The sequence below is a fragment of the Melospiza melodia genome, chromosome 13 (assembly GCF_035770615.1).
Source record: "Melospiza melodia melodia isolate bMelMel2 chromosome 13, bMelMel2.pri, whole genome shotgun sequence".
NCBI classification, from domain to species: domain Eukaryota; kingdom Metazoa; phylum Chordata; class Aves; order Passeriformes; family Passerellidae; genus Melospiza; species Melospiza melodia.
The window spans coordinates 1,948,504-1,972,241 of NC_086206.1; the positions used below are offsets into that span (position 1 = coordinate 1,948,504).

General features: G+C 45.4%; 1 long non-coding RNA gene across 1 annotated transcript; it reads right to left on the reverse strand.

Annotated features, from left to right (window-relative positions):
• Positions 1 to 1,166: 1,166 nt before the first annotated feature.
• LOC134424024 (uncharacterized) lies at positions 1,167 to 23,591 on the reverse strand. The gene is made up of 3 exons (XR_010029303.1): positions 23,228 to 23,591; positions 6,643 to 6,801; positions 1,167 to 1,461 (listed from the first exon to the last, which is right to left on the reverse strand). It is a non-coding gene; the product is annotated as an uncharacterized LOC134424024 (long non-coding RNA).
• Between the last annotated feature and the right edge of the window lie 147 nt (positions 23,592 to 23,738).

Below are 23,738 nucleotides of genomic sequence, written 5' to 3' on the forward strand. Positions count from 1 at the left end.
TGTTGGTGTTAAAGAAAGACCTCACCCAAACCAGGAATAGCTCAGAAAATGCTCTCTTTACTTGTCATGGGTAAACTGGTCCCACTATTTACCCTTCCTGAAAAGATGGGGATCTCTCAAGGAGCTGCTGCTGGTGCCTGATGGGCAGATCATTCTGTAGATAAGCAAGTGCTGGAAGCCTTCTTCCAAAACAATGCCCAAAAATGTGTGAAATGCTGGAAAAGGAGAGCTCCACTGACCAGAAATTAGACCCAGCAGGCCCTGCAGGGACACTGGGGATGGAGAACTCAGAACTGCAAAATGATTTCTTGGTTATGCAGAAAGCCTGTTCAGATTTCTTTCATAGGAAGACCAAATGCAGTTTGAGCCCCAGTAGAAGGGAGTGTGCTGCATTCAAAGCAACCATGCTCTGAAGGGCAGGGGGGACTGAATTTATAGTTAATGGCTCAGTTGTACATTGTCTTTTCAGAGGTCCCAGGTGCCACCAGCCCCCTGTTCAGACACGGCTGTCTTGTTTCCTGAGTTCACTTTTTGAAGTTTAATCTCAGATCAAGAATATTGATGGTAGCAATGGAAGCAATCAATTAATATGCTCGGTATTTTGGGTCTCAATTCATAATTATAGGTGAAATCACCCTTTCTGACGAGCTGCCAGGAGCACTCATGTAGGGCACAGGCTTCATGCTGGCCTGCACAGAAGATAATTTGTGTTTTCAATAGTGTTTTCTTGTTTGATTTATGTAGATCATGCAGCCAAATACTTTGTATTTTTAGCTGACATGAAAAGACTTTCTCAATACAGTGTGGTTTAGAAAAATCCATTCAGTCAGGAAAAAAGGTTGTGATGACCCATTAAGGAAACATTCCCTAAACCCCAGCAGTTTAATTTAAAAACATCTTGTTTCTTCAGTCTGTTAATCCTAAACAAGCCCTGGACATTTTTGAACTATGCAACTAATCCTGAGAATGCTCACCCATGCAAATTGTTGCTTAGAATGGGAATAAAAAATTATGCTGTCAGGTTTCATATCTGGGATATAGAGGACTTCACATTTTAGATTATAGAAATGCCACTAATCTTCTGAGGGAATGAAACACACTTTAACCTTGCCCAAGTACTTCTTTGCTGTCATTAAGGTAAACAGAATGAATATTAATAGGAGAGTTTGGCCTGTTAAGGATGGAAGGCAGTATCTGTACCAAAATGCAGTTCAGAACACTGAAATTGGCCTCCTGGGCTGAAAATCCTAAAATGCATTAACATCCCAAATGCCATGAGGAGCTGATGGGAGTTTTTAAAGGTATGAGGCTAAAACTTCCTCCAGCATGTTCAACACTGGCAGAGTAGAGGAAGCCTGCTGATGGAATGGGGCAGGATTGATTTGCTAATGGATGTTTGTCCATTTACATCGATGGATCTTCCAGACACAAGGTAGCAGATATGGTGGGAACTTTCATTTGCTGTGGGAAGAGGAGGAGAGCATGAGATCATGGCCCTGGATAACATGGCCATAGTGAATCATTCATTATTGTGATGTATATATTGCCTTGGGTTACCTTCAGCAATGTGAAACATGACAGACTGTTTCTTTATTTCTAATGATTAAATAGACAAAAAGCTTAAGACATCTTCTGATTTCCATTTCTCCTTTTTGGGATTTTTATCTACCATTGTTTTCAGCTTCCTGAGGGTGTTCTTTATTTAAAATAATGGAAGAATGGGGAAGAAATGAAGAAGGAAGGAAACAGCTGAGAATGGAGACAGAACTCCTCTAACCACTCTGTGAAGCTTCTGACATGCCTTGACATTGCTCCTCTCACACAGATTTAAAATATGTATTTCAAAACTTCCCCATGCCCCTAAGCCATAAATATTTAATTCTCAGTATTACCATCAATCAGCTTAGAGGATCTATGAAGGATATTGGTGGTAAAAGCTTCTTGTGCCATTTGCTGCAGACCTCCAAAAGCACCCCAGTCACTCAGAGAACTTCTGAGGAGTTGCTGGCACAGGGGGTGTTGATTCCTGGCTCCCTGGGACCCTCGGACACCTCAGCCTGGATCAGAGAGAGGAGAGGCAGCCCAGGAGCAGAGCTTTGTGCAAGGCAGGCAGAGGCTGGCGGCGTGCAGGAATTCCTGCAAGGAGCAGGAGAGAGGCAGCTGCTCCCTCTGGGGCAGGATAATGGGCTGCAAAGGGCAGCCAGAGAGTGAAGGAGCATTTTGTAGTACTCAGGCAAAAACAAGAGACAAGACAGATGATGTGAGAGGGTTGGAGAAAAGGCAGTAACAAGGATCCACAGAGAAAGGAAGCTTAAAGTGTGTCAGGTTTTGGGGCTTTTTTATAAAGTATAGTTTAATTTATCATCCATAACATAGGACTCGTATCAGGAGGGTTTTGTTTATTTATTATTTTTGCTGCCAAAAATACACCATACTTTGAGCAGCAGGTGAGGGAGGGGATTCTCCCCCTTTACTCTGCTGTCCTGAGACTCCACCTGGGCTGGGGTGGTGCCACCTGTGAGCAGTTCTGGAGCCCCCAGCACAAGGAGGACATGGAACTGCTGGGCAGAGTCCAGAGGAGGCCATGGAGGGGCTGAGGGGGCTGGAGCAGCTCCCCTGTGGAGCCAGGCTGGGAGAGCTGGGGCTGCTCAGCCTGGACAGGAGAAGGTTGTGTGGAGAGCTCACAGCTCCCTCCAGGCTCTGAGGGGAGCCCAGAGAGGGACAGTTCCTCAGGAACTGCAGGGACAGGAGCCAGGGAATGGCTGCCAGTGCCAGAGGGCAGGGCTGGGTGGGATCTTGGCAATGAGGAATTGTTCCCTGGCAGGGTGGGCAGGCCCTGGCACAGGGTGCCCAGAGCAGCTGGGGCTGCCCCTGGATCCCTGGCAGTGCCCAAGGCCAGGCTGGACACTGGGGCTGGAGCAGCCTGGGACAGTGGGAGGTGTCCCTGCCATGGATGGGGTAGAATGAGAAGAGCTTTGAGTCCCTTCCAACCCAACCCTTGCTGTGATTCTATAATTTGCCATTCTGATCAAAGCTCATTTCTCTATCCCAGCAGTGTCATCAATACATCCAGTACATCTAACAGTCCAGTATTTAGTTAAAATAATGCTCACACTGCAGGGGTACAGGAAAATTCAGATAGCTTGGTTAGAGTAGCTTGTTCTGCAAATGTGAGCTATTTGTGTTAATTGGCACAAAACATCTACTGTAGCCAGGCAGTTTCTGTGTCCCAGGGACATTTCTTCCATGTAAAGCAAAACAGAGTGCAGGAATTTGCATTGCTCAGTCATCCATGTATCCCAGTGCCATGCCATGCGAAGAGTCCAGAAACACATGCTCCACAAAACTGAAAAATTGCATTTTAGAGTAACTTTATCGTTTTCTCAGCCTGTGCTTAGAATTCCTGGTACAGAGCAAGTAGGGGTTTTTCAGTCAGTTTCCACTTGAAGTCATTTAAATACTTTTCTGGAGTAAAATGCCATCCCACAGGTTGCCTTCCTGACCAGCCAGGGAGCTTTGTTATTTACAGATCTAACTATCTGTAAATGCCCTGCATGGAAATAAAGGTGGCTTTACTTTGCAAATGACGTTTGCAGGGCAAGGCATGAGGCACTCTTGGAGAATTCTGTAAATAGGGGTTGATTCATAGAACCTGGGAGTCATTGGAGGGGAAAAATAAATTGGCTTTAATGAGCTTCGACTTAGTATTCAAAGTAGGAAATTTTGACGCGTTTGGGAGTACTTTGCATTAGTGTGAATGAGCCAGGAGCACAAACCCTTGGAATGGGAATTATTTCATAACGATCAGAGGCTGACATCACTGAATGGGTCTAAGTGCATCACTGTCAGTGGGAAAAGTAAGGGGAAGAGATCCTTCAGGGCATGACAATATGAAGTTGAGCTTGGCATGGAGTCTCAAGAGGGGAATACCTACAACATCTCCCAGATGTGGGTGGGCAATGCCTAAAACCCAGGGGTGCTTTCTTTCATAGGAGCCTCTGTTAAGTGGTGGCCATGGAGGGAGAACTGCAGAAAAGTGGCAAAAATGTCAGGGCTATCCTGCTTGACATGGAGGCATGGCCACAACTGAAAATCACCTCCAGGAACTCAAGGAAAAATGAGTTGGGTCAGGAAGAAGGGTTTAGAAATGTTGTCAGGGAGCTTTTATTGGAAGAGTCATTTGGAGTGACATTTTGAGGCTGCAAGGACACACCATCCTCTTCTTACAAGTGTGTTATTCCTGAGAGATCCCACACCACCCATGTGTGCAGTGCTCGTTTCCTAAATGACAGCAGCAAAACATAAACTTGGGAAACAGCACAGTTGCATATGGAGTTGGTCTTTCTGGTGAGGATTAGTTACTTCTAACTGGAGATAAAGCAGCAAAAATAAAAATATTGCATTTTTTCACTGTAAGAAAATGATTTTTAACATTATGGTGTCAAATTATGTGCAGAGGGTACAATGATCTTCTTTGCTGCTGGGCATAAGTGGGCACTAAAATTTGTGCCATGCTCACATCTGAGAAGCAGCATTCTAATCCAAAAGCACAAGATTTTTAAAATGGCATTAAAGAGATATTTTTATTGGGCAACTGGGAATTTTGGTGCCTAAAGATATTTTTTAAAATCCCACTAAATGCCCTAAACAACAGTGAAGTAGCTTAAGAATGAAGGTTTTTAATTCCCCAAGGAAGAGAAGGCACCTCCTTCACCCCTATGTCTGTGAGATCTGGCCATGCCTTTCTCATGGACTTGGGCCTTTAATGTCAAGGCTGTTATACCTTGACATTAAAGAAAAAGAAAAGCAACTCTGTGAGGGGGCTTTTGCTAGTTTAAAAATCTTTAAAGTACCGTCTCACTAGGGAAGACGTTTTGAAATAAAGGGATAAGCTAATTATTTATAATTAGGTCAGACTGAGTAGGCTGATTGCCATAATTAACACAGCCTAATGACTGGCCGAGGGGATTGTACTTGGCTGTACCGGGTGAAATCTGGTCTGATGCATCTCGACTGTGCTTTGCTGCTGTGAGAGCATCCCCAGCCCAGCAGGCTGGGAGCAGGGAGCATGTGGGTCAGGGAAGGAGGTGTGGGCCAGGGAAATTGATGTGGGTCAGGGAAAGGGGTGTGGGTCAGGGAAGGAGGTGTGGGCCAGGGAAATTGATGTGGGTCAGGGAAAGAGGTGTAGGCCAGGGAAAGGGGTGTGGGTCAGGGAAATTGATGTGGGTGAGGGAAATAGGTGTGGGCCAGGGAAAGAGGTGCGGGTCAGGGAAAGGGGTGTGGGTCAGGGAACGAGGTGTGGGTCAGGGAAAGAGGTGTGGGTCAGGGAAAGGGGTGTGGGCCAGGGAAATTGATGTGGGTCAGGGAAAGGGGTGTGGGCCAGGGAAATTGATGTGGGTCAGGGAAAGGGGTGTGGGTCAGGGAAAGAGGTGTGGGTGAGGGAAAGAGGTGTGGGTCAGGGAACGAGGTGTGGGCCAGGGAAAGGGGTGTGGGTCAGGGAACGAGGTGTGGGTCAGGGAAATTGATGTGGGTCAGGGAAAGGGGTGTGGGTGACTGTGCTGGAGGGCCTGGCTGGGATGGAGCTCCCGGGAGGGCTCTGTGGGCTGGGACAGCGGAGAGGGGCTGGGTGCAGGGTTAGAGAGCTGTGCACCAAAGCAAACAGCAGCACCCGTGTGAGATGCACAGCTGTGTTTCGTGTCAGGTACAAACAGGCAACGTGTGTATTTGTGAATGCAAAATGTGTGGAGCCCGACAATGGGAGAGCTGTGAATTCTAATAATTACTGAGGAAATTAAAGCATGGAAACGGCCTTTGAACCTATCTTTTGTTTGCAAATTAACCCTAGTTGATTTAGGAGCATTGGAATTAAGGTGTTAAAGATGTTGCTTTTTGCTTGCATTTAATCCATAAAAAGCTCTGCAATAATAACCTTTTGAAGGATAATTTTAGAACTTGTATCCTTGTTATAATTACTTGTATCCTTGAAACTATAGCTTTGGAATATACAGAAAGGAAATATGCTTATCTCACGCCTTATTGAAGCAGAGAAAAACAGCTTGAGAAAGGAAGATGAACATCACCTCAAGGGTTTATGGTTTCGAGCAAAGGGAAGCTGGACATCACTGTAATGAGATTTAGAGTCTCTGCAATTAAAAGGTGGACACACATCTGGGGAGCTGGACCCCACCAGATGGGATTCGTCTTTCTTCTTTTGGAAACTGGACCATCACCATCTGGGGATGCTCCTTTGAGATACATCCTGAGAAATTAAAATCACAATAGTGTATAGAATTGTGATGTAATAATTTGGAATAAATACAGCTGACGAGTAAAAAATTGGAAATAGAAACTGCTGAAAAAGCTGATGGGTACCCCTATAAATACCTGTAACCATCAATTATCGGTGTGCAGTTGGAGGGAAAACTTCCCCCACTGTACCCAGCGCTGTATTGCTCATAGTTTACCATATTAAATAATAAATTGATTGCTGCATGAGCCAGGAACATTCCCAGTCCCACTGCCCCTTGCAGGGGAGCCCAGAGAGCTCTGTGGGATGCACAGCGAGCCGTGCTGGATCAATCATTGCTGGAATTGATGCAAAGTTTAAAAGCTCTTTAAGTTACTTTAGTCAGTTTTGCTCACCTTCGTGCCGTGGGAAGGGAATTGAGGTTTCTTTTCAGAGGACTGTTCCACCAGGCGAGGTCTGATGACCTGAACATCTCATGCAGCAAAAGATAATGGCCATCAATGACCATCAGCTCCAAACAACTCTGCCATGGTCAAAAAAGAGAGAAAAATGGTCTGGGAAACAGAGAGAAGAAAGAGGACCTAATTAGCATCAGAGGATCCGTATGCGATAGGAAACAAAACACTGAGAATTGCGCAACTTTAAACCAATTAACATTGAACTAATGAATTTCTATGGATTTTGACTGTATAAAATATGTGAAAAATATGGTAAAAATCATGTATCATGGAATGATTTTCTTTGCACAATGTGGGCTATGTGTGGATGAAAGTATTTCTGTTGCATGTCCTAGCCAGAACAACATCCTGGCCAGAATAAAGTAATGCCTAACACTAAAAATGTTCTGGTTTTCTAACTCTAAAAATGTTGTTGCCACCCCAGTTTTGGTGGCACCATCAGGCCTCATTGTAGCACAGGAAAACACTTGCTCTGGTGCTTTGCTCGCCAAACAGAAGTTGCCTGAGAAGAGAAGACATAAAAATGACAGGTAGAAATAATTTCATACGTAATAGGTGACAAGAAAGAGACCTTCCTGAGGCCTTGTGTAGCTCAATAAAAAAAGATTATTTTCCATCTTTACTGACATCAGGCCCAAATGTCTTAATGTTTTAAGATCTCCTGGTCTTTCATAGGTATCTGATAGGATGATGAGGGAAAATAGTCTCAACTCCATTGCTCTGATCTGAGTGATGCTGGTGACTCTCTGGTGCCCCTTTGGAAATGTGGCTGGGTGTGGGGGTCTGTACTCAAAGCGGCTGTCTGGGGAAGCAAAATGCTTAGAGGATCTGCAAGACCCACAGTTGTCAGATGCACAACCAAAACACAGATTACTGGAGCTGTGTGACAAATGCAGACTCTTGACATTGATGGCCATTTTCCCATCACATATTGCTGTCATCAAAGTATTCATGGCTCCCCAAAAAAGACAAACACAATGCTTTACAAAAATCAAAGCATTTGTTTTTGACAGATTTTAAACATATTTCCCTGCTCCTATTTGCATAAGATTTCATTTGGAAGTTTATTTCAAATTCAGGTAAACTTTCCCTTTGAACTGTACAAAAGTGTTGTTGAAATACTGAAATACAAAATGAAGTGTTCAGTGCAGATCAAAGTAAAGGCTTCAAGTACATGTTTGTCCACACCCCAAGCTTTAAAAATATTGTTCTTACAAACCTACCTTTTTTTTTTTTAATTGATGAAAGGCAAAAACTTAATCTGGAGGTGACATGGACAACCTCCTGCTCAAACTCAGCCAGAAGCTCCCAGTGCCACAGCACTGTATGAGCATCTCTCACTAGAATGGCTGTTAAAAATGACCTTGGAAATGCAAATTTTGGTAACTTAGCACAGTTAGGTGCTCAGAGGGCAGTTTTCCCTCTTGCTTCTCTGATGGTCACTCTCCCCAGGCTACCACCAGTGTCTCATTTGTCGAAACCCCAATTATCCAGTGTGTTAAACATTCCCATTCCTGCAGGACTGTGGGGTGCAGAGCTTTGGCATGTCCCAGCACCCCAGGAACAATAATGCTGCACTGTCTTACAGCCACAGAGTGCTTTTGAGAGGGGCACTGTACCCTGCAACCCCAGGTGATGTCAGCCTGGAATTGGCCCTTGGAGGACCACAGTGGAACTGGGAACACAGTGAGTGAGAGCCCTTGGAGCTGGTGCTGGAAGAAAAGCCCTTGTAGCCAAGAATGGTCATTATATATATATATATATATATATATATATATATATATATATATATATATATATATATATGGCACATCCACATTTTAAACTAATGATGACTTTTAGGCACAGTGTAATTACAGCACCAGTGGGAACCCATATGTCAGCAAGCTTTCAAATGGAAAGGTTGTGCCTACAAAATGAAGCCATATATTCCCATTAATTCATTAATTGAAGCAGTTAATTTCCAGTTGCACAATATTAGTTTTAATGGTGGGACTCAACAGGTCCATGATTTCTTTTCTTTTGTCTATTGCTCTGCGGTGTTAAGGTGGCATAGTTTAAACCGAGCTGAGTGACACTGGTGCCAGCAGGGTTGTGAATATAAGTGACTTTCAGGGTGCTTGTCTGTGAGGTGGCATCAGAATAACCTTGGAGGAACGGTCTGTCAGCACTGCCTGCACAGCCAGAGCAGAGAGGATTAGCAAGAGAAATTTTGATTAAGGTATTTACTACTAATGACTGCCTTCAAAATTGCCTTTTATCTACAGCTTCTCAAAGCATTTTCTATTCATTAAGCCTTATAAAGCCTTAGTAAAATTGGTAGAAGATATAGAAATGCAGATATCTCTGTGCCAAAGCACACAGAAATACTTTGGCAGAAAAGGGCAGCAGTACACACTGAACATTATTTTAAATAGGAATTGCACAATGTTACAGTGATGCTATCATTCTGTTAATTAGAGTTAGACCAGAACAGGGGAACAGTCCTGCTCTTATGAAAAATGGTGCAGAATGATCAGTAAATAGTCCTCAGGGCTTGTGTTTTGTGTAGTAGCAGTGAGACAGATGTATGTTATGCAGTGATATAAAAAAAAAAAAGTTAAGAATAAGAATGGCACCTGTTCTTTTATTGTAATGAAATCTGCTTCCCAAACTGCCATCCCCAAGAGATAAAAGCAGTGAGTCAGAACTACTAAACTGCTAAGCTGAAAACCCTTAGATTTAAAAAATGATAAATGTAGGGTCTTATTTAAAAGAGCCTTTAGAGTCAGTTTTCCTTTTCTAGGAAGGAAGGAAGGAAGGAAGGAAGGAAGGAAGGAAGGAAGGAAGGAAGGAAGGAAGGAAGGAAGGAAGGAAGGAAGGAAGGAAGGAAGGAAGGAAGGAAGGAAGGAAGGAAGGAAGGGAGGGAGGGAGGGAGGGAGGGAGGGAGGGAGGGAGGGAGGGAGGGAGGGAAGGAAAGAAAGAAAGAAAGAAAGAAAGAAAGAAAGAAAGAAAGAAAGAAAGAAAGAAAGAAAGAAAGAAAGAAAGAAAGAAAGAAAGAAAGAAAGAAAGAAAGAAAGAAAGAAAGAAAGAAAGAAAGAAAGAAAGAAAGAAAGAAAGAAAGAAAGAAAGAAAGAAAGAAAGAAAGAAAGAAAGAAAGAAAGAAAGAAAGAAAGAAAGAAAGAAAGAAAGAAAGAAAGAAAGAAAGAAAGAAAGAAAGAAAGAAAGAAAAGAAAGAAAGAAAGAAAGAAAGAAAGAAAGAAAGAAAGAAAAGAGAGAAAGAGAAAGATAGAGAAAGCTGAAGACAAATCCACATCCAAAGATGTTCAATTCTGGTGGTGTTCAAGAGAGGCCAGGACCAGTCATGCAGCTGCTGCAGAATGTGATGGCAGAGAAGAGAAGTTGGTATTTGGAGACTCTGTTATGGCAGTCATGATCAACAAAGACTTAGATTACAAGTTTTTTGGTAAGCTCTATTTCCTTCCTTCCTTCCTTCCTTCCTTCCTTCCTTCCTTCCTTCCTTCCTTCCTTCCTTCCTTCCTTCCTTCCTTCCTTCCTTCCTTCCTTCCTTCCTTCCTTCCTTCCTTCCTTCCTTCCTTCCTTCCTTCCTTCCTTCCTTCCTTCCTTCCTTCCTTCCTTCCTTCCTTCCTTCCTTCCTTCCTTCCTTCCTTCCTTCCTTCCTTCCTTCCTTCCTTCCTTCCTTCCTTCCTTCCTTCCTTCCCTCCCTCCCTCCCTCCCTCCCTCCTTCCCTCCTCCCTCCCTTTCTCTCCACACAAATTCAAACATTAACTGGTTAATTCTCCCTGTTGATATTTCAATTCCTCCTTCTTTGGAGTACCCCAGGAATTCAGCAGTTGCTATAGGAGCAATGTTTAAGGGCTATCAAAACCATTAGTCTATCCTATAAAAACACAATCAGTTTAATAGTTGAAGGCTGCCAAAAGATTCAGTAATCTGTTGGAAACCCGAAATTCTCTGCACATGTGTCAGAGTGAGTCAATGTACATGAAATTAAAAAAAAAATAAGAGCAAATTTTTTACATGGAAATGACTTGTGGAAGGAACCTTAGAGAATGTCTGCATATTTTTAAAGGGAAAGATGTACAGATAATGCACAGGATGACTTGCAGATCCAGGGCCACCGGAATTCTGTGCATCTCTGAGCGCCAACTCCTCCCTGCAGGGCTCGGATGACGTGATAAGAATGAAGGGTCACCATCACAGTGAGTAAAATGTTGCATCCAGCTTGGGTGGCTTCCAGGAAATTCTCTTATTGAGTTCATTTGCTTATTGCTTTGCCATTTCTGCTCGTTAAACCAGCCACTGTGAAAGTCAATTGCAAATAAATAAATTAATGAATTGATAAATATTCAGTAGTGCAGAAGAAGGCTGGATAAGAGCTGGCACACTGAGAGCTGAGGAGGAGGGTGCAAGAAGGCTCCTTGCAGCCCTCCCCCATAGCTTTTCTAATGGTTAGTAGAGGGAACCTATAGAAATTTGCTTTTTGATTTTTGGGCAGTGTGAAAATCCTCATTAAACTTGTGTAAGGGCCTGACTGTGTCCATAATGGTTGTAATAAGTTTGCTATGAAAAAATCACTGAAGGGTTTTCTAGGTAAGTCAGTCTGTAAGCTTAGGAAGAAGTCAGATGTTTTTTGCTTCTCAGGGCTGTAAAGCTGCATAATTGTTCATTAAGGAATCATTTGGTGGGTGAGAAGTACCCTCATTCCTGAGTGCAGTTCAGTTTGGTCATCCTGATTAAAAAAATCCCATGCTGCAGTGTTGAACTACTATTAAATAGTTTATTATATATATATATATATATATATAATATTAAATACTATTAATAGTTAAACTACTATTAAAGAATAGCCTGGCCTTTGGCCATTGGAATTCACTGTAGGATTTTTTTTTCACCCAGTTTATTTCACAGCATTTTGGATTGTTTTGACAAAAAACAAACAACCAAGCAAATACAAAATTGCTTCGTTTCACAAGAAGATGGAAACTTTCAGAAAGGTTCATGGAACACAGATCCTTGTACAGGGAGGATCTCAGGAAATGCTTTGGGAGAAAAGGACACCACATTTAGGGTCTTTTGAAGCCTCCACTAGGCACCAAAGAGCTTTGAAGTCTTTTAAATGATTCTTTTAGAAGCCATTGGCACCAAGCTCAGTTAAAACACTCAGCTAATTTGTAATCAGATATATGAAAAAGCATAGAATAAGAATGTGGATTTCTTTTCTGAGGCTTGTTGGTTTTCAGAGTAGTGCTGGAAAAAAGGCAGCTCCATTTCAGTGCTTAATGTGCCTTAATACTGCATGACCACAAACCATTAGGTTCTTCATCTATAGGTGATTAATTTCCAGGGAACATATGTTAAGTGAATGAAGTGTATCCCCAGATTTCCTCCCCAAAAGGTCCTCACCAGGCAATGTCAGTGTTTTGTATTTACTGACACAAAAATGAAAAAAAAAAAAAAAAAAAACAAAACCCAAAGAGATAAAAAATTGGAATTTTTTTTTCCAACAAATATTTCCCGAAGTTCTGTGAAGCAGTATGGAGATGATGAGGAAAAAATATTGCAGCTAACTTAATGTGAGCATGACATGCATCATCACTGTTCCCTGATTTCTGAAACTGGGTAATGCAAGTTCATAAAATGACTATAACTTCTTAGGCAAAACCCCTATTTAATCTCCTTTCAAATAAGCAGGAATGTAATTGTGTTGCCCCTACTTTAAACAGACAGCTCAGTGCTCAGGCTCCTCTCGGGGGCTGATGCTGAGCTGGGGAGGACAGGGGCAGGATGGGAAAATCCTGAGAGAATTTGGCTGCCAAGTGCTAACAGGTCTTCACTCCCCTTCTCCCCAGCCAGGCTTAGGCATCTCCTGCACTGGGATGGGTTTTCTGAGGGCAGGATCAGTGATGAATGGACGTGGTTACCCAGGATCCTGCCAGCCCCCACAACTCAGCAATGCTGACATTCCATAACAAAACTATTGCCAGGATTCTCTTCATCTTAGCTCTGCCTGTCCATTGAAACTTTTCACCTGCTCTATTTCTCCGAAACTTGGTGTTCTTTGAACAAAGCCAGGGCAAAAAATAGTCTAAATCGTTTATATTTGACAAATTATGGATGTTTGTATGTGTGTCTGTTCAAGGCAGGTGTTAGGGTGAGGTTTCAGTGCTATCTCCAGTATCATGTAAGAACAGCCCAACAGGGTTTTCAAGTTATATTACTGCAATTGTTTGAAAAATTATGTACAGCTAAATCTGTCTTTAAAACTCCCTGTTTATTGTGTAAGCTTTCAACAGATGGACCTAAATATCAGTATTGAAGTCATCTATTTCACCTGTCTCATTAGAGAATTAAATGTAAGAGCCATAAGAATGTAAGGGTTATATAAAATTGTATTCACTATTTATGTATTATTGTCTCCAACACATATGTCCTTTCCATATGGGATGTTCTCACTGTACAGAACATGGTCGCTTCCAAGTATAACTCAACAGAAGCACTCAACCTTTGGTTTTAAAACTGTGATCATCCCCACTTCAACAGCCCACGTTGGGAGGAGATTACAGATTGTGGGGGGTGGGGAATGGCTGCCAATCTGAATGAGGAGGAACGCCGTCAGATGGCAGGGAAGTATTTGTACGAGTTGTATTAACAGAAGCACTGACCTTTACACACTCCAAAACAAGCCAGATGGGCCTTGGATCACAACACCCGTTTGTCGAGCACAACTCCTGAATCATCCCAGGCAGTGTTCAAATACAGCCAGGAGAAGCCTGAACACGAAGATCTCCCCTAAAATACAGCCCTGATGCAGTGGAGGCGCACCAGGTTTTGAGGTGAATGCTATTCAAACCTTCAAATCCTAGGCACTATTTTGTTGTGTAAATTTTGGCCTATCCATTGTCTGGGATGGAAAACAGATGGGCTGCAGTTTAGCTTTGCAGCAAGAATCCAAATTCAATTCTCTGGCTTGTTGTTAAGAGAGTTAATGCAAGTTGAATAATATGCACTGGCAGCTCCTAAAACCCTCTGTGGTTTTCTTTCTCTTTTCCTTGGCAGGGCGAGGCCATTCTGCATTAAATTTGCATATGGCCACCTTTCTCCCTAGAGTAACTCTAGGGGTTCATCTGACCACATTTCTGGTGGAGAAGGGTCCCAAGCTGCAGGAAAATTGCCCTCACAGACAATAATCATGCTCCTTTGCAGCTCCTGCAAGTGAACCAGAGGGACCTGCAGAAATGAGCAATGATTTAGCATTTACCCTGTTTATTCATTAAACTGGTGAGGGTGATATTCTGCTCCTCTATGACAACACTGATCTTTAACTGAAACAAATTAGACTTTCTTAAGGGAGAGAATACATGGAGTTGTGGATGTTTGTGGCAGGGATATTAATGGAGTGCTCAGGGTGGCAAACATAACACATTTTAAATGGACTCTAAAGGAGATCAAGGAAGAAAACACCATCTTTCAGGAAAAACAACAACAAAAAAAACCCCAGACAAATTGAGCATGTAAGGTTTGTTGTGAGTAGTGTGAGTAGAGCAAAAAAAGTGCATTGGGTTTTCTTGGAGGGTCCAGAGGAGAGGAAGAGCTCACGTGTCAGAACTCAGAGCTAAGAAAACACTGCAAACGTTGCAGTCTTCTGAGTTAAAGTGATGATGGGATTCAACCTGATAGACTAATTTTGAAGTTTCTGAGAGAGATGGAAACTCTTTGCCAGATAAATAACTCTGAATTCGGCCAATTAGGAACTAGAGCCTTCTTCCAGCTGGACACTGCTTCCCTGCCATTCCATTGTGGGCACAGAAGCTTTCCGGAAGGAAGGACTGGAAAGATTTATCCTGCTTTTGGTTTTCTGACCTGCCTGACTCTCTTCTCAGACAGCAGTGACGTGCCGAGCCCAGGAGGGAGCCATGGAGGACAAGAGGGTTGGGAAGGAACCCAGTAGAGAGGGGATGAAAGTTTTCAGGGCTCTGTCACTCTTAAAGATCAATGGGCTCGTGAGAGAAAGAGATTCTAAGAGCTGCAAGGTGACATTTGAAGTCAGCAGGGACCTGGATTCTTTCCAATGTTGCACCCTCAGCAGACCTGCAGGGCCTGTCAGTGGAGCTGGTCCCACTCACAGGGTGCAGAGCAGCCCTTCCCTGGGGCACAGGAGCCAACCCACTGCAATGGCTGTGTGTCCCTGGCTGTGGGTCCCATGGCTGTGTGTCCCATGGCTGTGTGTCCCTGGCTGTGGGTCCCTGTGTCCCTGGCTGTGTGTCCCTGGCTGTGTGTCCCTGTCTGTCTGTCCCATGGCTGTGTGTCCCTGGCTGTGTGTCCCTGTGTCCATGGCTGTGTGTCCCTGGCTGTGTGTCCCTGTGTCCCTGGCTGTGTGTCCCTGTCTGTGTGTCCCTGGCTGTGTGTCCCTGTCTGTCTGTCCCATGGCTGTGTGTCCCTGGCTGTGTATCCCTGTGTCCCATGGCTGTGTGTCCCTGTCTGTGTGTCCCTGGCTGTGTGTCCCTGGCTGTGTGTCCCTGTGTCCCTGGCTGTGTGTCCCATGGCTGTGTGTCCCTGTGTCCCATGGCTGTGTGTCCCTGTCTGTGTGTCCCTGGCTGTGTGTCCCTGTGTCCCTGGCTGTGTGTCCCATGGCTGTGTGTCCCTGTGTCCCTGGCTGTGTGTCCCTGTCTGTGTGTCCCATGGCTGTGTGTCCCTGTCTGTCTGTCCCATGGCTGTGTGTCCCTGGCTGTGTGTCCCTGTGTCCCTGGCTGTGTGTCCCATGGCTGTGTGTCCCTGTGTCCCATGGCTGTGTGTCCCTGGCTGTGTGTCCCATGGCTGTGTGTCCCTGGCTGTGTGTCCCTGTGTCCCATGGCTGTGTGTCCCTGTCTGTCTGTCCCATGGCTGTGTGTCCCTGTGTCCCTGGCTGTGTGTCCCTGTGTCCCTGTCTGTGTGTCCCTGGCTGTGTGTCCCTGTGTCCCATGGCTGTGTGTCCCTGGCTGTGTGTCCCTGTCCCTGGCTGTGTGTCCCTGGCTGTGCTCTGGAGCTGGGCTCCATCATGGCCATGCAATCAAAGTGGGGCTGAGGTGAGCATGAAGGCCTGAGTCCCTCTCACTCCCTCACACAAACTCAGATTATCTTGTGTGCCTTGTTGGCTTGGGTTTCTTGCCCCATAGGACATTGAGCCAATCACACCCAAAGCACTTTGCCTGCATCTTCTCCTGCTCTTCTCTGAAAGAATTTTCAAGACAAAGAGTAAAGCTCAGAGAGACCAGGATGGTTGAAGGTGAGCTCCTCCTGCTTCCCCTGCTGTCTGGTGTTTTCAGGCAGGCTCCCTTCCTCAGAAATGCTTCTCTCCCACTGTTTCCTGATTCCCCAAATGAAAAAATGTTTTTTTTTCTGGCTGCCAGGTGGTGGTTTTGGTGGTGTGGCCACAGCACATCATTCTCTCAGAAGATGCAGCCCTGCACGGCTGCCAGGGCAGCCCAGGGGTGCCATGGGCAGGAGCCCTGCATCTCTCACCCATCCGGGGCTATTCCAGCCTGCGGCTCCCAGGGATATTCCATCAATGCTGCCCTCAGGGTGTGCAGCCGGCACAAATGGGAGCAGAGCACGATGGCACCTGCGAGGTGTGAGGGAGGAAAGGAAATAGCCTGGGCTGGTGGAGAGAGAGGATTCCAGCCACCCCCACAGCACCAACCAACAGAGCAGCGACTGCTCCTGGTCTGGCTCACCCCTGGAGCGTGTGCTGGGAAGGGGCCATGGCTGCAGTGAATTTCTGGCACCTGGCTGCCTCCATTGCATGGGAAGGGTTGGTTTAGGCTCTGAGTTTTATAGGTACACTGGGAGTCTAATGCTCTTTTATTAGCATGACTCCACTCTGACCTCCATGCTAAAAAAAGCAGGGACTTTCATTTCATCTCATAACCCACCAAGGGCAAATAAACAGTCAGAAATTCTACTCTTTCTTTTTCCCCAGCTCTCATTAAAACTGTGGTCTCTGTTATTACCATGCAGACATTTTTGCACTAGTTTTTTATGACAGTCAAGTACAGATGCCCTTTTTATTTTGAGGCAGAGTTAATAGCAAAGGGTTTTTTTGCTAAAGTTTCTGATTATCTGCTATGGCTGAGAGCACTTTGCCAGCAATAATCTCCTTGGAATATTCAGGGTTATGCACAGCTTTTAATTCTTTAAAGAGTTTGTCGGTAAATAGCTTGTGAACGCTGTGATCTCACTTGAAAAGCAGCCAGCAGATTTCTGAACGTGCTTGTCCACTTCTCCCTCACCCAGCCACTGGCCCAGCATCAGGAACATGAAGCTGCTGATGCAAAAGGCACATAATGGATTTCATTTAGGGGATTTTACAATGAGCCATTGGGCACAGCACAAGCCATGCCCCATGACCATTGTTTTGGTATTGCTGTGGCTCTGTGCTCTCTAGGACATCTCTGTGCTCTGTAGGATGGCTCTGTGCTCTCTAGGATGGCTCTGTGCTCTGTAGGATATCTCTGTGCTCTGTAGGGTGGCTCTGTGCTCTGTAGGGTGGCTCTGTGCTCTCTAGGATGGCTCTGTGCTCTGTAGGATATCTCTGTGCTCTGTAGGGTGGCTCTGTGCTCTGTAGGATATCTCTGTGCTCTGTAGGATATCTCTGTGCTCTGTAGGGTGGCTCTGTGCTCTCTAGGATGGCTCGGTGCTCTGTAGGGTATCTCTGTGCTCTGTAGGATGGCTCTGTAGGATATCTCTGTGCTCTCTAGGATGGCTCTGTGCTCTCTAGGATATCTCTGTGCTCTGTAGGGTATCTCTGTGCTCTGTAGGGTATCTCTGTGCTCTCTAGGATATCTCTGTGCTCTGTAGGATGGCTCTGTGCTCTCTAGGATATCTCTGTGCTCTGTAGGATATCTCTGTGCTCTGTAGGATATCTCTGTGCTCTCTAGGATATCTCTGTGCTCTGTAGGATATCTCTGTGCTCTGTAGGGTGGCTCTGTGCTCTGTAGGATATCTCTGTGCTCTGTAGGATATCTCTGTGCTCTGTAGGGTGGCTCTGTGCTCTCTAGGATATCTCTGTGCTCTGTAGGATATCTCTGTGCTCTGTAGGGTGGCTCTGTGCTCTGTAGGGTGGCTCTGTGCTCTGTAGGATATCTCTGTGCTCTGTAGGATATCTCTGTGCTCTGTAGGGTGGCTCTGTGCTCTGTAGGGTGGCTCTGTGCTCTGTAGGATATCTCTGTGCTCTGTAGGATATCTCTGTGCTCTGTAGGGTGGCTCTGTGCTCTGTAGGATATCTCTGTGCTCTCTAGGATGGCTCTGTGCTCTGTAGGGTGGCTCTGTGCTCTGTAGGATATCTCTGTGCTCTGTAGGATATCTCTGTGCTCTGTAGGGTGGCTCTGTGCTCTGTAGGGTGGCTCTGTGCTCTGTAGGATATCTCTGTGCTCTCTAGGATATCTCTGTGCTCTGTAGGGTGGCTCTGTACTCTGTAGGATATCTCTGTGCTCTGTAGGGTGGCTCTGTGCTCTGTAGGGTGGCTCTGTGCTCTCTAGGATATCTCTGTGCTCTGTAGGGTGGCTCTGTACTCTGTAGGATATCTCTGTGCTCTGTAGGATATCTCTGTGCTCTCTAGGATATCTCTGTGCTCTCTAGGATGGCTCTGTGCTCTGTAGGATATCTCTGTGCTCTCTAGGATATCTCTGTGCTCTGTAGGATGGCTCTGTGCTCTGTAGGGTGGCTCTGTGCTCTGTAGGATATCTCTGTGCTCTGTAGGGTGGCTCTGTACTCTGTAGGATATCTCTGTGCTCTGTAGGATATCTCTGTGCTCTCTAGGATATCTCTGTGCTCTGTAGGGTGGCTCTGTGCTCTCTAGGATATCTCTGTGCTCTCTAGGATGGCTCTGTGCTCTGTAGGGTGGCTCTGTGCTCTCTAGGATATCTCTGTGCTCTGTAGGATATCTCTGTGCTCTCTAGGATGGCTCTGTGCTCTGTAGGGTGGCTCTGTGCTCTCTAGGATATCTCTGCTCTGTAGGGTGTCTCTGTGCTCTGTAGGATATCTCTGTGCTCTCTAGGATATCTCTGTGCTCTGTAGGGTGGCTCTGTAGGATATCTCTGTGCTCTCTAGGATATCTCTCTGTGTCCTGTGGGGGGGGTCCTGGCCTTGCTGCTCTCACCTGGAGGTGGCACAGGAGAGGGCGAGGGCAGCCAGAGATAACCAGAGATGCTGTTTTTACAACCTGTGTGCTGGGAGTGCCCGGGCCAGGCTGGGCAAGGGCTCTGAGCCCTGCTCCAGTGAAATGTGTCCCTGGTGGGAGTGGGATCGTCCCCAAGGCCCCTTCAGCCCCAACCATTCTGTGATACAGTGGCTGGACAGTCAAGGCTGACCCTGCTGGAGATTTACAGTGGCTCTCAATACAGCAAATTTCTGCTGATTTTTTTCTTTCTTTTTCAAAAGCAGCTCCTATGTCTTTATTTGTTTTTGTTTTTATTCTTACTACACTTGTGTATTTTTACTTAGGTGAGTGAAATAGTCAGCTCTCTTTGGGTGGCCATGGGAAAAAAATCTGCCTTTCTACCTGTTCTTAGTGGGGGACTTGGGTGTTATTGGAGGGATTTCCTCACGAAAGGAATGGATGGTTTGTGACACCAGGCACTCCAGAGCAGGGGCAGCCTGGGTGGGCACACAGAGTGTCCATATTGCTTCATCTTAGGATGTTTAAACACAATGTGACACAGCAGCCTCCAGGAGTGTGGGAGCACTCGGATTCCAGCTGTGCTGGCTCATTACACTGACTGTCCTGAGTGCTGCCATTTACTCACAGTAGTAAACACTGTGCAGGAGCTTGTACACAGGATCCAGGCTCTGAAAAATGATACAATTATGACAACTGAGCAATCCTGAGAGACTGCACTTAGTGGAAAACATTTGCTGGAGAATTGTATAAAGCCACAGAAATGGGCAGTTCTTGGATGTCAGGAGGTGTTTTACCCAGATAAAACTCTGATAGAAATTGAATGTCTGAGATTAACTATGATTCATTAGTGAACAAAACTGCAGAACTTGGGGGCCATTCAGCTCCTGTAAGACTCTTAGCAAGGGTGAAGGATGGCTGGCTGAGGACAGCCTCTGAAGCGTGGATTTCTGCTAAATCAATGGAAGAGATTTATCAAATTTCCAGTCATTTTTTAGGGTTTCTGCCAGCCCCCACAAACTGCTGCTCTTTTATTCACTCTGTGCTAGAGACACATAACAGGAGAGCAAACCGTGTTCTCTGGGGTTTCGCACTTAAAGGCATCCAACTTTCCGTTTTAGAAAGGAAAGAATGTAAACAATTGTTTTGTTTCTATGTCAGGTCTAGAATCAATAACAGAAAATGTTCCTGAAAGGGCCAGCAGACCTCAAAGAGATAATGTGAATTGTCCATTAACAGTAAGTCATTATGGAACTTATTAAGTGAAGCCTTGGGACTGTCATAGAGCCTAAAGGTTGACATAAATTTTTCATACACATTGAACTTTGCTAAATGTGCTTGCATTTGATTAATGATCACTTTCTCCAGTGTGCTAATAAGAAGAAGGAGAATGAGAGCGGGGGCTGCAGCAGGGAGAATGGGCTCCCGGAGGAAGGGCAGTGTTGGCAGCAGGAGAACAATGGGCCTTTCTAGAGATGCCCGGCCAAGCTGGAGGGAGTTTATTACTCCCTGGAAAACTGCTCCTTACCACCCAGAGACACGGCACTGAGCACAGCATGAAAGCCAATTTTGTAATTGTGGAAGTAAAAGCCTCATAGCTCCAAAACACTGGTGGAAAAATCCACCTCCCAGCCCCCTAAAGCACTCCTAGATCACCAAGAACAACCCAACACCCCAACCTCAGCCCCTAAAGCCCCCCATACATCACAAAGGACAACCAAAAAGCCACCCTCAGCCCCTAAAGCCCCCCATACATCACAGAGAACAGTACAGAAGATCTTCATATGCAGCAAGAGAGAGGAGTGGTGTGCCTGCAAGTCCTGCTGGAGACAGAACTGCGGGAAATTTGCCTTGGCAGCAAATGCAGTGAGTCATGGACTCATGGAATGATTTAGGTTGGAAAAGAAGACAACAACAACAAAACAAAGCCTTCACTTGCAGCTAGGTCTGGACAACAGCATATGGATTTGTTCAGTTAAAATAAACATGTTTTTCCCTTGTTTGGAAGTAGAACAAAAAGGGAAAGCAATCAGCAACCTCAGTCCAAAGCAGTCACAAAGTCCAAGACTCTTTCACTAACCACCAAAAATGCAAGGCATGCCCTAAAATTCAATTAAAATTGAATTCTTAAAAAACCTACAGGGTAAGTTTTTTGGGATTATTTTTAAATTTCTAGTTTTAAGTTGCTAAAGGCCAAACTTTTAAGCTTTTGTTTTATTTTAAAAGGGCACTCCTTTTAACAAGAGTCTGCCAAACAGCCATAGCAAAGAGGACTCAAGATGAAGTCTTCTCCTGGCTTAGATAGCTGAGCAATCAGGTATTGGTCCTGATTTTACAAACACAAAAGGAAGAAGAAATACAGAAAACAAGAGATGTGGCAAGCTATTCCATCTCCTGGCAGCACGGGGTAGAAGACAATAATTGTTTCCCCATCACCATCAGCTATAAATTTGCCACTACAGAGCACTTTTCCCCCAGCCATGGAATACTTTACCCACAAACTTGGTTGGTGTATCAGCCGTTGCTCTTCTCTATGCAGTTATGAACTACTGCAAATGGACTAAACAAGTACAGAAAACAAAAAGGGCAGGAGGAGAAGTATCAGGTTTTTAGTTTGACAGTTAAGAGAACTCACGAGGACTTTGAAAATCTCAGGTTCAATTCCCTGCCCTAGATAATATTTATTTATAAAACACAAACCGGCTTCACTGGGAAGTCCAAAAGACTCTGGAAGGAGTTCTGAGAGTCACTCATAGCCCAAGCAAGTCTCTCCCTCTTTCTCTCATTTTCCCTCCATAGGGAAGCACGAAGTGCTCCGTACCCTCTGCAGACCAGCCATGGACCAGGAGCTGTCCCTGACACGCACACCCCTCACAGGAGGAGGAGGTCTGGGGCATCAGCAGAGCCCCCTGTGTGTGCTCACACATGAAGTTCCCTTGGCAGGGCCGCTGCAGCTTCTGCCCCTGCTCTGGGACAGGGAGGATGCCCTCTGTGGGATCTGCAGCTCATCAAGGGAGGGAGTGCAGAGATCTAGAGCTGGCGAGCAGGCAAGGCTCAAGATGCAGAAACACAAGAAAAATATTTTTCAAATTACTATGAATCCATGAACTGGAGTGGTCTAAAATTGTTCTATGGCTTGAGTAATTGTAGCCAGTCCAGCTAAGTCAGGCTTGAAAGGGCCTTTCTAATCAAACACAGAGATCAATGATAATAAATAATGGAAAACTTGGGCAATGCAGGGAATGCAACTGGGTCAAGATGGTTGATCCCCAGTCTCAGGCTATAAGAGTGAAACAATAATAGAGCTTCAGAGACCTGCAGCTCACTCCCTGGAAAGCGCACTCAGTCCCTCTCCCAAGCCATTTCTTTTCTTTTCTCGCTCTCATATTTTTCTTTCTTCTTTTTCTTTTTCTTTTTCTTTTTCTTTTTCTTTTTCTTTTTCTTTTTCTTTTTCTTTTTCTTTTTCTTTTTCTTTTTCTTTTTCTTTTTCTTTTTCTTTTTCCCCCTTGATATGGAATGTAATTCTGATGCCAGTTAATCAGTTTTGGTTACAGTAGCTCAGTATTTAGAGCACAGGCCAAAGGGAAAACTTGCACAAGTCCTACCTGGATTTTTGCTTACTGACTCTTTCATTACAAAAGTAATTCTAGCAATGCAGTTAGATGGGGAAGATGTACAAGAATTTCACACTTCTGGGTCCCTAAGATTGCCCCTTTGTGAGCCTTATTTAAATTCCTACTGTTCTCTTTACCTCCAAGCTTACCAGCAGCAACACGGTAAGCTTCAGCATTTTATTTTGCCAGTCAGTCAACCACATGGAGCCAACAGAACCTACAAGCTCTTTAAAAAGCTTTTCTCGTCTGAGTTGTAGCAGTGTCTGGGGCAGGATCTTGCCCGAGATCACAGAAATGCTGGTGGTGAGCTTGCAAGCTTGTACCCCTTAACATGGTATTAAAGACTGCTTGATATCGTGGCAGGAACACGGCAGAGGAGATCTGAGAATCCCCAGACAAACCCTCCCCTTCCCCATCAGTGCGAGCTGGGAGAGCTCCCTTAGCAACCAGCCCTGCACTTGCTTCCCTAATTGCTTCTTGCCAGGAGGAGGAACAGAGTTCCAAACGCTGCAGAGACACTGTGGCACCTCAGCCTCCTGCTCTCCTGGTGATACCCAGCTAGACCAGGAGCTGAGCACTTCTGTCAGCTGCAGCTCAGGATTCTCTCAGCTCACCACAAACTCCCTCTGGCCAGGTCAGGCTGTCTGTTGCTGATGGTGTTTGGAGGGGCGTTGTTGCGGCCCCTCAAATGAGGCTTGCAAGAGGCAAACCTGGCCAAAGCAGCACCTTCACTTGCCACCATCCCCTGCCTTACCTGGCTCAGCTGTGGTGATCCTCCTGGTGGTCAGGGTTTTCTCCAGACCCACTGAGGCTGTAATTAACTTTTCAGCTGTCTTCCATGGATGTGAGGCTCCGTCCTTGGGGAAGGCAGTGCCACTGCGCTAAAGCAACCGGAGTGGGTGAATCCTTTCCCAGGTGCCTTGGATCTTTGGAAATGCTGCAACAGCCCAGGGCCCACAGCATTCTTGGGCGTGCTGGGGCTAACCCGGAGCCGCCGAGCTGGGCTGGGTTTTACCAAGCTGGGATTAAAGACCCGAGGCTCCGTGAGCGCCGCGGTGAAGTTCAGCGCAAAGCAACGTCCTGTCGTGGTGCCAGAACTCGCTGCTCGTCCAGGGTGCTGCAGACAGTCCGGGCTGAAGGTGATTCCCAGCATTTCAGGGCTGGCCCTGGCTGAGATTAGCAAGCATAACTCAAAAAAGCACTATCACAATTGCGTGTTCACTGGGAAGGGGAAAAATAATCAAATGAAAAAGGACAAAACCAGC